Source organism: Ceratotherium simum, chromosome 3 (genome assembly GCF_057802395.1).
Source record: "Ceratotherium simum simum isolate JZ-2026a chromosome 3, ASM5780239v1, whole genome shotgun sequence".
Classification (NCBI taxonomy): Eukaryota; Metazoa; Chordata; class Mammalia; order Perissodactyla; family Rhinocerotidae; genus Ceratotherium; species Ceratotherium simum.
This window is the reverse complement of record NC_141902.1, coordinates 27,737,071-27,750,481: the sequence shown is the minus strand read 5'-3', so window position 1 is coordinate 27,750,481 and position 13,411 is coordinate 27,737,071. Positions and strand designations below refer to the sequence as shown.

At 39.1% G+C, this 13,411-nt stretch overlaps 1 protein-coding gene across 10 annotated transcripts in view; it reads right to left on the bottom strand.

Annotated features, from left to right (window-relative positions):
- Nucleotides 1–12,230, bottom strand: part of HNRNPC (heterogeneous nuclear ribonucleoprotein C) — a 55,054-nt gene extending 42,824 nt beyond the window's left edge. For 2 of the 10 annotated variants that reach the window (XM_087424176.1, XM_087424187.1), the window contains exons 1-3: nucleotides 12,084–12,230; nucleotides 11,402–11,447; nucleotides 6,906–6,931 (exon numbers count right to left, since the gene is read on the bottom strand). The gene's annotated coding sequence lies outside the window, so the exon portion shown is untranslated. Of the gene's footprint in view, nucleotides 1–4,702; nucleotides 4,812–6,196; nucleotides 6,876–6,905; nucleotides 6,932–11,401; nucleotides 11,448–12,083 lie in introns of those variants that run through there. The other 8 variants (XM_004421278.3, XM_004421282.3, XM_087424141.1 and 5 more) reach the window with 7 other exon arrangements.
- Nucleotides 12,231–13,411: the final 1,181 nt, after the last annotated feature.

Below are 13,411 nucleotides of genomic sequence, written 5' to 3'. Positions count from 1 at the left end.
CGTTTTCTAAATGTTATATGTGCATGCACTGCTTACTTAATTTAGATTAAAGGTAAAATAAAGATGGGGTACCTTTTTTTAACGATCCACATCAATCTTAAATCATGTGATTAGTCTTCCTTCTTAATTGCAACAAAACTACATCTTAAACAGCACAAATAACTGCATAATACCAACAAGAGAAGCCAAAAAACTTCAAGGACAACAACAAGGAAAAAGTTTTCTTTGGAAAGCAATAACGTTGTTGAAGTTAACACCAAAACCACTTAGGTGAAGATAACTAGGTTTAAAGGATTAATATAAGGAATGAAAGTGTACTATGAATAGTCACATCATTTTCAGAATACAGAATTTTAGTAAGAGGGCTAGGGGAAAAATTTCATTTAACATATATTCTATTAAACTATTCCTAAATGTTATTCTGGACTAGCCAGAAAAGCCTAAGCCTGGTTCAATGAATTCCCAAACAGCTGTCAGTTCTGAAATCAACTCAAAAGCCAAAAGTTAATCTAAATGGGGAAACAGGAAGAATATTTCAGACTGGTGAAATTGGAATCACATGAGGTAGAAAGAAAAAATCCAGATAGCCTCTAATCTGTTATGGTTACCTCTTAAAAACAGCTACGCATTCTCACTGGAAAAAAATTTTTTAAAGATATAGTTCCTCCAAATTTTGATTATAGCCCCATCATTCACAACACAGCAGCCTATACCCTCAAAAGCTAACCTGACTCACTTCATCACAGCCAAACCTATTTTAAGGCTGTTTTTTCAACTTTATGAAAACTCCTTACTGAACCCCTACTAGACAGGCTGTAGTTACGCTATTTACAATTAGAAGCAAAATACTGTGTTGCTTATTATAATACCCAGTCTTTAAGAACACAGAGCAAAAGTTTCCTTCCAAACTTCCTAAATCCCTCTCCCTTCCCCAGAAGTAATGAATGTTTCACATGTATCTTTCCAGATATTTCTCTATACCTTTACATAGCAGAATATAAAGTTCACTAATACAAGAGCTGGTGAAAAGTACTAAAGAGTATGTAGAGGGGGAGAGCTTGGAGGGCTAAGTGAGGGAAGACAACACTGAGGTGGTAGCTTTTGAGTAAGAACCTAAATGAATTGAGGAACCTAACCTTATGAAAGTCGGGGGGAAGAAAATTCCAAGGAAAGATTTTGAGGTAGGAATATCTAGTGTGTTCAAGACACAGTAAGGCAGCCAGTGTGGCTGGAGAAGAGTACACTATTAGTAAGGGAAGAGGAGCACCACAGATCATGTAGGGTGCCTTGTAAATCACAGTAAAATTTTGACTTTAACACTGAAATAGGCAGCTATTAGGTGAGTTTCAAGCAGAAACTCTTTCAGGCAATGTATTTCACATATTGTTATTATTATTATTTTTTCTTGTGAGGAAGATTAGCCCTGAGCTAACATCTGTTGCCAATCCTCCTCTTTTTGCTGAGGAAGACTGGCCCTGCACTAACATCCATGCCCATCTTTCTCTACTTTGTATGTGGGACGCCTGCCACAGCATGGCTTGATAAGCGGTGCATAGGTCCACACCGGGGATCCAAACCTGCAAACCCCAGGCCGCCGAAGCAGAGCGCACGAACTCAACCACTACGCCACTGGGCCAGCCCCACACATTACATTTTAATAGAATCAATCCAGCTACCACAAACTGGTGAGGAGGGGGAAAAGAAACACAAATCCATTGCAGTAAAGGACAAGAGACAACAATGCTTGACACTGGACTAAGCGATGGCAGTATGGGTGGTGAATTCTTGCTATATTTTATTTTTTTGTTTTGGATGTTTTTACTTATTTTATGGGAAGAACGGGAAAGCATACAAATGGGAAGAGTTTGATAAAGTCAGTTATAACAATGGGATACAGAAGGACCTCTGCTCTAGAAGGAGGCTATAAAATAACAAGAAAGAAAGCTATTTTGTTTGGTTAGTATGTTTCTTCCATGAGGCCGTATAATGGACAACTTTTCAAAGTTTCTGCCATAATTATGGTTGGGGAATAACGAGCTGATTCTTCCTTTTGTTCCTGAAGCCCCTAATAGGCCCTGAGTGCATCTCGGCGAGGGGCGAGACCTCTCCAGGGACCGGGACACCGGCGGCGGCCACCGCCGCGGCCCGGCGTGGGCGCGCCGACACAGACACCACTGGAGCTCTCCCCGAGGCCTGCCAGCCCAGGGTCTCTCTTGCTATATTTTAAAGGAATAGCTGACAGTATTTTCTGCAAGCCCAAAGGCGAGGTATGAGAGGATAAAAAAAGTCAAGGATGGCTAACCTAAGTCTGAGCTAAATGACATGAAAACTGGAGTTTCAGTAACTGAAACGGGCAACGCTGCAGAAGAAACCGGTTTGAGAGAATAGCAGGAGCCCAATTTTGGACTTTTAAGTTGATATACTAACATTTAAGGGAGTTGTCAGGTAGGTAACTAGATAAATGGGTATGTCATTCAAAAGAGAAGTCCAGGCTAGTGATGTAAGTCTAGGAATCAGCTTATAGATGCTATATAAAATCACATGACTGAATGAAATACTCCAGGGAGTGTGAACAGAAAAGGGAAGTAGAAGGACAGAACCAGAGAGCACTCCAACACAGTGGGAAAAGAACAGCCAAAAAAACACAAAACGCTGGAAACTAAGTAAAACAAGTTTCAAGGAGGAAAGTGGCTCAACTGGTTAAATCACACCAGTAGGTCATGTCATGTGTGATGAAGATTGAAAAAGGACCGCTGCATTTAGCAACACACCACTCGGGTGTGTATTTTTTAAAACCATAAATATAATTATTTCCTTTTTTCCCAACTAAAACTCACCTTTAAAATGTGTTTAACTTCCCTAAAAGAATGTTGACACATCCAAAGATTCTATAAAATTATACCACAAAAGCTACATCTACCTAAATAATTTATTACCTTGGACACTTCTTCATGCCATTTAACATGTTGTGAATTAAACAATAAAATGTATAATGATGATATTTAGTTTAAAACTCTTTAAAAAGAGAAGTCCAAAGCAGTTTTTCTTTTTTTCGCACTTTAACCAAATTAAAGATTTGTTTTTTTAGAATACTTCACATGTCACCAAAGTATAGACAGTCTAGTATGATTACGAGTTGAAATCTGCTGGCTTAACTGCCTGGGTTGAATCCACGCTTCACCATTTATTAGGTACATCTAACTTTGGGCAAATTATTTAAATTCTGTGCTTCAACATTCTTATCTCCAAAATGTGAATGATCAGGATTAAATAACACAAAAACGTTAACAATGGTGGACACATGATAAAGTGTCCAGATTACTACTTCCAAAAGGAAGAAATTCAGGTTCTACCTCTTCATTTTTCCTTTCAAACAGGAAAGCGATTATATCACAGTCAGCCCAACAGGGGTGGTATAGAACTAACTAGTAACTTCCTAGACCCTGACTAACCTATCTCTTAAACTAATTACATTTGTTCATTAATACACACAAAGAAAACTCATTTGAAAAACCAGGGCAAGTACCCTCAGGGCTGGCACTACTACTTTCTTCAACAGATAGTGGCCTACTCTACTATGTCTTCTAACTTACTGTCCCATTTGCACTTAGTCCTCACTACTCACATTCCCCACACAACAGCCAGAAGGAAATTCCGGAGAAAGGAGTGGGATCTCTCCAATCTCCAAAGTCCTTCCACAGCTTCTTATTGTGCCCAAGATAATCTAGATCTTAAACATGGCCCTAAAAGGACCTGTATATTATGCTTGGTACTTGCCTACCTCTCCAACTTTGTCTCTTATTCTATGCATTCTTGGTGACTATTCCCCAGGACTATTTCTTGCTCTGAGGCTAATTTTTTCCCCCATTACCTGTGCTTTCAGGTATTTTCAGTTCTTTTAAGGTCTCTTCACTGGCAGCGCCCTCCTACTTGCATATTCTAAAACTGGTTCTCCTACTATCATCTCATCCTGTTCTTTTCCTTCACGGATCTAAATTGTGAAAGTACTATTTGTTTACTTTCTTTCTCCTCTCTTTGGTCTGTAACACTCGAGAGAGCAGGAGACACTGTATTTTGTTCATCCCTATATGCCCAAGCCTAAAGGTGGTTTTCAGAAGAAGCACTCAAACGTGTAATGAATAAATCTCTCTTTGAATGTTCTATGAGCATCTCAATGTTTAAATTGCTGTTTCTCCTACTCTCGACCCTAACCTGCTCCCTTTGTTTACCCAACATCTATCCCCATCCCAGAAGCTAGAAACCTGGGAGTCATACCAAAGCCCTCACTCAAATTTAGGAGGGTTTGCCACCAGCAAACCCTCCTAAATTTACCGCCTCCTCTCTAATGCCAATACCATTGCTTTTGACCAGGCCAAGCCATTATTCTTCCTTGTATTTTAATATCTTCCTTATTTATCTTCTGCTTCGAATCTCATTCTTCTCTAAGCCATTTCCACAAGGCTAACAGAACGACATTTCTAAAAATGAAAATCTGCTGTCACTCCACAGTTTAGAATCTTTCAATAGCTCCCCTTTGGTTTTGGGATAAAATAACTCCTTGGCATGGCATTAATTTTTTATAATCTGGCCTTAACTCTCTAAGATTCAGTTCAGCTCTCCTTCTCTTACAAGCATTTCCTGACCTCTTAAAAGAGACAATTAAGTACCCATTTTTGCATGCTTCTATAGGTTCTGTGCTTACCTCTAATCACATAGTGACATTATCTCATTCATCTGTTTCCCTCACGAGGTTATGAGTCCCTGAAGAACTATTATACCTTTCTGTCGCCCCAAAACTAGAGAAACGTGATCTACAAAATAATGGATTTGTAGAGTTAACAAATAAGGAATAAACTGAGCCTATAGCGAACAGCAGCCACACAATGACAGAGAGCAACAGAGAGATAGAAATAGCTTTCATACAACAGAAGGCATCAGTAAAACCTGGACCTATAAAAGCAAAATTCCCATTCCTCTACCAGATAACCTCAGGACATTGTACTTAACTTTCTCCCATTCTGTTTCCTGTTCACTTTAACTAGATTTAGTACTTTCAGTATGAGAAAGGGAAGGGGTCAAGTATGTAATCTACCCTAGTATCACAGCACTGAATATGCCTTTAAACATCATTCTGCTTTATCCCCCAGCTCAAAATCTATTAAAGCAACTCTAAAGTGAGTTATCAAAATATTCCACTGTTGTCGGTAAAACACTACAAGTTGCTAAAATTCTTAACTCTTTGGCTATCCACATCCTTACTAATCTCTGCATTATTCTTGTCAATAAACCAGCTTCGTTCCTTCCTATCACTCTTGGGAACACACTGGATTCCCCAGTTATCTAGCTGTGCCACAAGTCGTCACTGAAAAAGAGGTCACCCCTAGATCTTTCCTGATTTGAATACAGAGATTAAACCAATTTCCTTACTTTCTGAGGTTAAAAAGCCTGGGGCCAGCCCAGTGGCATGGTGTTTAAGTTCACGTGCTCTGCTTTGGCAGCCCAGGGTCGGTTCGGTTCGGATCCCAGGCGCAGCCCTACACGCTGCTCATTAAGTCATGCTGTGGCAGCATCCCACATACAAAACAGAGGAAGACTGGCACAGATGTTAGCTCAGGGTAAATCTTCCTCAAGCAAAAAGAGGAAGACTGGCAACAGATGTTAGCTCAGGGCCAATCTTCCTCACCAAAAAAATGCCTAATTATCCTTTTCTTTTTTAAAAATCTTCCAGTGAAATAGCATTTTAATATTACAGCATGTTTCTTGTAGTTTGACTCATGTTAAATTTTAATGATAAAAACACTCTAACTAGAATACAACCCAAAATTTTTGTCACAAACTCAAGGAAGATTACTCTAAATGACAAAATTTCTAAGTGGTAATAATCTAAAAAGGACCACCTGATATGTCTTTGTCTTGGTGCTAACCATTAAAACAAGCCATTTTCATTCTAAAGTATATGTAAAATTTCAGCTGCTCTTTTCAATTATCAAAAATTCTGAATCAGTCCGAGTTAATTAGAGACTCATAATTCTATTACTTTCTAAAAAACTGAGGTGGCCTCCCTTAGGAAACATCCTTTGAGATACACAAAAGCCTTACCCCAAACATTTACAGAAGCTATCATCTACTCCACATCAACTAAACTTAAACGGGTGTACTTCCTAGTCTTTGTAATGAAACCAAGTGGACCTCACACCTCTTACCATCACCCAGGAAGGGTGTGCATCTGTTCCGAAGGCCCCCCTGGCTCCAGGTCATCCTGGCTGCTGCTGCTCCAGGCTGGGCATCCATGTTGCTGCAGCTTGTGGTTTGTGAGGGGTAGTGTACAGGAAAAGCAGGATGGGATTTCAAGGGAAACAGGAGGAAGATGGCTTTCTGGGAAAATGCCATCACCATCATAGGTGTTAAGTAGTACCACACACATTTTATTGCAGCACAGTTTAAAAATTTAACAAATGAAAGATTAAAAATAAAAAAAACAAAAATAAAAAAATTAAAAATACAGACGTCGAGAGATGCTCTAAAACAGTTAAGTTAAAGATCAGGAAAAATAAGGTCACAGACTTAACAGCCAGTAAAATTCTTTCACGTGGGGAAGGGGATGAGGGCAAGGGTGGGGTTGGGAGAGAAAAGGTTTATGTGATCAATCTACTTAAAAATGCTAATGCCTTCACTTTCTCTCCCAAGGTGCAAAACTCCAAAGTCATTCAGGAGGCCGGAGAAATTCTTATGAACATTCAGAAAAACTCGATTTTAATCCGGTTAAAAATCATCAGTGTTATTATCATCATCATCATCACCATCATAAGTATAATAATAAATAATAATAGTAACTAGTAACAACAATAAAAAGGAAATCAGCGGAAAGTCAGGAAAAATGTAAAAAAAAAATTGGAATAACTTACTGTAGCTGAAGATCAAAAAAATCTCACTGTAAAAAAACAAAAATAAAAATAGCCCAGATTAGAAAAACGGGAGGTGCAAAAATGTTAAGTCAGTAAAGTTCATTTCTTTTCTCTTTCCAAAAGCAGTTTCCACAAAAACCGCAAGGGTAAAGTTCTCAGTAGCAGACAAGCAAAGCCCTTTCCACATCATCAATCAATCTTAAAAATACACGAGGAAGTAGAGAGGTCAGTTTATGAGAGGCTAAAAGGTTCCTCCTCCTCTAACCCAACTGCTGCAGAAAAAATAGAAATAGAAATTTTAAAAATTACATCTTAAATCCAGGTCCCGTGTTTGGAAACAATTAAAAAAAAAACACCTGTAAATTTGCTGTAGTGCACACCAAGTTGCGTCATTATGTTTAAAATGTCTTTATAAAATCAGTTTTGGAATGGGAATGTGTGTGTTCTGGAAGGGTGGGGAAGGGAGGTTAAAAATCAAAGCTGAGCTCCAGTGAGTAGGGATGGGGTTCGCCTTGCTGCCCTGTGAAAGGAGAAGGGACAGATTGAGTCAGAGTTCCTCAGAAATGTTGTGCCCTAAACCCCCAAGACAGAAATATCTGTCCATTGCATCTAACACATTTTGGTAATGCATAACATTCCACTGGGATGGGGAGAGCCTCTCATCACCTCTACCAGTGACTGTCCTTACAATGCTTTAACATCAGTAGGTGACTAAAATTAACTAAATACGCCCCTGTATGTCCTTAGAGTCTCAAAAAAAGGTCTACATTCTAACATTCATCTTGATAATCAGCAGTCTGGGCAAAGAAAATACAGAAAAACCAGGCTGACAGAGATGAAGAAGTGAGCAAATGTCAAATATCAAGAATATGAAGGTAAGGAGATTGATGTGTTCTAAATTTTAAGTCCATGTAGTTTTTCCTATGATATAGATTGAAGAATGGCCTACCATGAAGATACATAGTAGAGATAACATCTATTCTGAAAACCAATGAGTGATCAAACCACATGACCCGATAGGTTCAACAGTAAGGGAGAAAGATGCTTTAAATAAGGAGCACATTATTCCACTCACTGACAGAATGAAAAACCACAGATGAAAGAAAAAAAGATTATGGCAGCTACTGAATATTTAATGTCATAAAACAGGTGAGAAATAAAAGTATGTTTCTTAAGGAACGTGTCCCCATGGCCCCACTGTTTATTAAGTAGTATATATAGCTAATTCCAAGATATGAATTATAAGATCTGATACATAACACCACACTGAATAACTACATGTTGGACTGGCTGTTTCATCAGCAAAAACAAGATCTGCAATTAGATTATAGGTCTCTGAGTAAATAAGAATGAAGTGGTTGCACTCACACTTCAATATTCAGCCATGACATTTTATTTTCCTTTACAAATGTCAGTAAAATGAAAAATCATAAGCTGAGCTTTTTAAAAGTGTTCCTTGAGTCAATTACGTATGAATGATGACAACAGAATAGGTATTATAACTCTAAAATTTTAATTTTAAATTTTTAAAAATTTAAATACAGGGGTCAGCCCCATGCCCTAGAAGTTAAGTTCAGCATGCTCCACTTGGGCAGGCCAGGTTTGCAGGTTCAGATCCCAGGCGTGGACCTACACCTCTTGTCAGTCATGCTGTGGCGGCAACTCACATACAAAATAGAAGACTGGCACTGATGTTAGCTCAGGGCAAATCTTCCTCAAGCAAAATGAGGAAGATTAGCAATGGATATTAGCTCAGGGCGAATCTTCCTCAGCAAAAAAATAAAATAAAATAAATGCAGACCAATTTAGGCATGACATATAAGTTACTTTTACACTTGGATTGATGTGTTAAATTGTACAAATGTGTAACTGAAGAAAAGGTCATAGAAAACGTACAATCATTTCAATGTTATCTTCTTCAAGTCAGCGTTTGTGATGTATCGTTATGGTGAAACATTCAATTTTCTTATTTGGAGTCACAGCCTGAAACCGGTACTCAAAATTTTCAGGATATATTACATAACTTCGTGGCTCATCTACAAACAAATTCTCTGCACTTGTCACAAGACAGTAAGCTTAAAAAAAGGCAATTACCATGAAAAGAAAGCATTTATATCTTTCAAAGTGAAGATGTTTCTTAAAAAGAGTCAGTTAATATGAAAAGCATTTACATCTTTCAAAGTGAAGATGTCTCCCAAGACGTTACGTTAAATTGATGAGCTATCACTCATAAACAAAGACCAAACAACTTTAGCACCTAACGGTAAAGCTTTGCAATCAACAGTATACTTAGATTAAACTGTCAAATCTCTGGGAGGTTCCGATTCCTCTTCGAAAGGGGTATTCTCAAAGTGAGGTCTGCCAACCAGCATCACTTGGCACTTAATTAGAAATGCAAATTCTTGGGGCACAACCCAGACTCAATCAGAAACTGGTGGAGAGCCCAGCAATCTGTTTTAAATAGCCCTCTTGCTGATTCTGATGTCAGCTCATGTTCAAGAACCACTGTGAAGAGTTTAAGATTGATATAAAATAAATCCAAGAACATTATAACCTATCATAATAAACGCACCAAGAGGATAAAAAAATCCTATAGTAATCCTTCTTCCCTTTATAAATCCCAAATTTCCAATATCTAAGAAAATCCATGTAGTTATGCTACATCTAATAGCTCTGGTTCTCACCATGGTCAACTCTCTAGTAAACCTAATACCTACAAAACCATAATCTTCCCTGATCCCAATGAGAATGAATGAGTATACATATCAAGTATGAGCAAATACTATTCCCCAAAAACTACTACTAATAAAATTACTTGAAGACTAAAATACTGATATTAAGGCAGTTAACAAAAATTACTATTATAAAAAAACTGCTTTTAATAATAAAATTATTTCTGTATACTTTTCAGCCTCCCAGCAACAAATAACTTGAGTTACAGAAATCAGAAGTTAACAAAGGTAACCAGTCTAAACCCCCTCATAAGTATAAAACTGAAACCCAGAAAGTTTAACTGATTTGCCTGACACAGCTAATAACCAGCAGGGGCTAAAATCCAGTTCTCTTAACTCCTAGGCCAAAATTCTTTCAACTGTCACACTCCCCAACTTACATCCTACACATTCACCAGTTAATATAATTAATCTTAAAGATTAGAATAACTAGCTGTTTTGGAGTTTATTCCTTGCTTGTTTCTAACAGCAATTCCATCCAAAACAAAGGTCGCATGCTATGTGAAACCCTCTAGAGACCTAATTACAAATACATGGTATGTTTAATTCTCTACAGAAGGAATAGCAAACAGGACACCAAGCATTCCCCTGGCATGAGTATGGGAAACACAAAAAGGTCAGAAGACGTGCAACTTAGTCATCCTACTTAAATCCTTCCTCTCCAGCCAACATGAAAATGTTACTAATGCCTACCTATTTGAAAACACATCTAGAATTGTTTCAGATATTAAGCCTGTGGCCACATCATTCCAGATGAATATTACCTCAAAGGAACTGTTACCTTGGTACATGCCGATCTCAAGGAACCCATAATTCTAACACCTTAAGGCAAAAAAAAGTGCCCTTCAAATAATTTCAACTCTTATCAATTGTTCTTAAACATTAATTCCTTACATTTCTCTTTATTTGCCAGCAGTATTTTTATTAAGTCTATGATTTCCTGAATTAACCAATCACTGCTCTTACCCCATTTCTAACAGTTCTGCAGAGGGATAAACTTTAATTTTAAGCCCATATAATAATATATATGTTTAGGCTTAAAAAAATATAAAGGCAACGCCTTTAATCCCTATCACAGTATCTACACAGTGAGGGATCAACACATGCATAGCTATCTATAATAAGACTACTTTTATTTTCTATCAAGTAGACTTGTTTCCTAAGGGATGAATTTATCCTGCAGTGTTGGTTTAAACTGTGCTTAATAACATAAGTTTTTGTGAGAATTAACACACTAAGAAAAATAAAACCAATGAAATCTTACACCAGAATAAAAAAAGCGATTTCTCAGAAAAGTGAAAGGGGTGCTATTTAGAAACCTATGTAATTTTTATAAGCTTAGCAAAAATTTTTAATCATGTTTCAGGACCTTGCAAATACTAGGCACTATAATACGTGCCTAAAACTATTTAGTCATGCATTTTTGTTAAAGTTTAGATGGTCTGGAAAATTAATATGAGAATACCCTGAAAGTCAAATTTTAAGTTTATCAGGACGTTACATTAATAACAAACGCAATTCTCGTAAATATTTTTCCCAAGTGCAGTTTGGGAATTTCCAGTTACCGCTAGCGGTTGCTGTAACTAGGACCTCGTAAACATTCAGATAGTATACTACTTTTAGCACCTAGTATTCCAATAGATGGGTAAAACCACTTGACTATCCTATGTGGTCAAATTCCTTACCAGTTTCACTGATTTAATACGACCCTGGCAACCAACACTCTTACGCCTCAGTTTGTCTGAGAAAGATAGTAATACCTACCTCAAGCAAAGTTCCACTAACTTATATATTTCAAGTGATTTGTAACCTGCAGATAAAAAGTAAGCCAGCTTTAATTATTACTGTTAATATGTAAATGAGATTACAATATTTTTTAAAAATAGAATTGAAAATAACCATTTCGAGGTCCATCTTTTGCTCAGGGAGGAATAAAATAAAAAGCAACAAAATATTAAATCTATTGTTATAATATTCGTTATTCTTACGCCCTGCGGTACGCTCCAGGATTTACAGGCCTGCGGCACAATATGTACTCTGCAACCCTCCCCCAACCCCCGCCCAATTTTTAAATTTAACAGGAAACAGCGGTACTACATTAACTTCAACTATATCAATGCGCATCTCGATCTTTCCTTCCACGATCTCTCTTGGAGTCCTCATGGTTGTAGAAAAGGAAAGGAAAGCAGCCGTTAACACAGGGAGCGAAAAAGAAAAAGGACGTTTTCCCTGCGGATCGTGGCCTAGAGAACACTAGGCTAAATCTACGCAAGCGCTGAGACCTACAAAACTCTCTCCAGCATAAGACACAATCCCCCAGTGCCAACAGAATAAACCGGGGCCTGGTTACTCTACCGAGGGGAAGGTTCCCTCGTCTCCTCTCCCGCACACTCTCGCGCTCCCCGAGGAACCCAACGCCTCCCCTGCTTCCGCCCCGTCTACTTACCAGGAGGGGGAAGGGAGAAGAGATTCGATTCTGAATCTCCTACCCCCGGGTTCTACGTGAAGAAGCCGACTGCTGCTCGAGGTCGGCAACGCGGCCGCAACCGGTTCGTCTCTTCACAAAATGGCCCCCGAGCCTCCTCTGCCGCCGAGGAGAAGGCCTAGCCCCCGCCCCACTTCTAGGAATCTTCCTATTGGCTGCGACTTTTCTCGCTCCCGCTTCTAATTAGACAGTTCTACCGCTCTTCACGATTCTGCCCAATCACAACCAGTAGTGGGTTAGACTAAGCAAGAGAATTTCCACATGCGTGAGAGAAGCTAATTTGTAACTGGTTATTTTTCCTGTCATTTATCGCCTGAGAAATGCTTATTGGCCACTGTACCTGACGAAGCGCTGGGTAGAAGCTCGCCTTTGTATCGCGCACCACTTCACATCCGGGTATCTGGAAGGTCTGATTGCCGGCCACGGTGTCCTATCTCTGCTCTTTAGAGTGCCTAATAGAAGGCCCGCCCAGATCTCGGAATTCCCGCGGCGCGGGGGCGGGGAAGGAGTCAGGGGTTTTGTTTGGTAGCAGGCCTTGAGGCTCTGCCCCAGCCCCGGGCCTAGGAAAAATGAGACGCGCGGAGTGAATCCACCGTCGTGCGCTGTGGATAAAGAAAGGACTTTTCTTGGAGTGGGGAGGGAGCAGTGAAGACTAGGCCTAGTCTTGTGTGTAGAAAACTAACCTGCCCTGCCGTTTTTCCAACCCTAGATCCCTTCTCGGTTCTAGACTCAAATGTCAGCTCCCTCCTGGACAACTCCACTTCATAGCCTGTCAGGCCCTTCTTCAGAAAATCCATGTGTCACCCAAACCAACTGACTTCCTAATTCTTCTCCACTACAAAAAGTAAAGAAAGTCTAAATTCCAATCTTGGAATGCTACAGCGCCCATCCTCTGGCCCAAGTCATCTCACTTACTAATACCCTACATGCCCACTAAATAGGTTTCCCCCTCTGTCTCTCTCCCCACACAATCTGGTCCCTTAATTCTTTTCATCCTGAAATGGCGTGTTTCCCATCTACTCGTTTGGGTCGTCGCCTGCCAGGCTCTCTCGTTGTATTAGCAGCCATGCACGCAATGGAATAGGACCAGCTCTACTAAGAATGAGGCAGATTTCTCTGTGCCATTAGGGAAAGCAAAGTGCAAAACACTATCTAGATGATGTGATTCCATCTGTATGTAATACGTAAGGGATATAAGTGTATGTGAATGCAATTTTATGTATTAGTTTTGAATTAATTCTGAATTCCAGAGAGATTCACGAGGGAGCTGGCTGTTACCTGTCAAATGA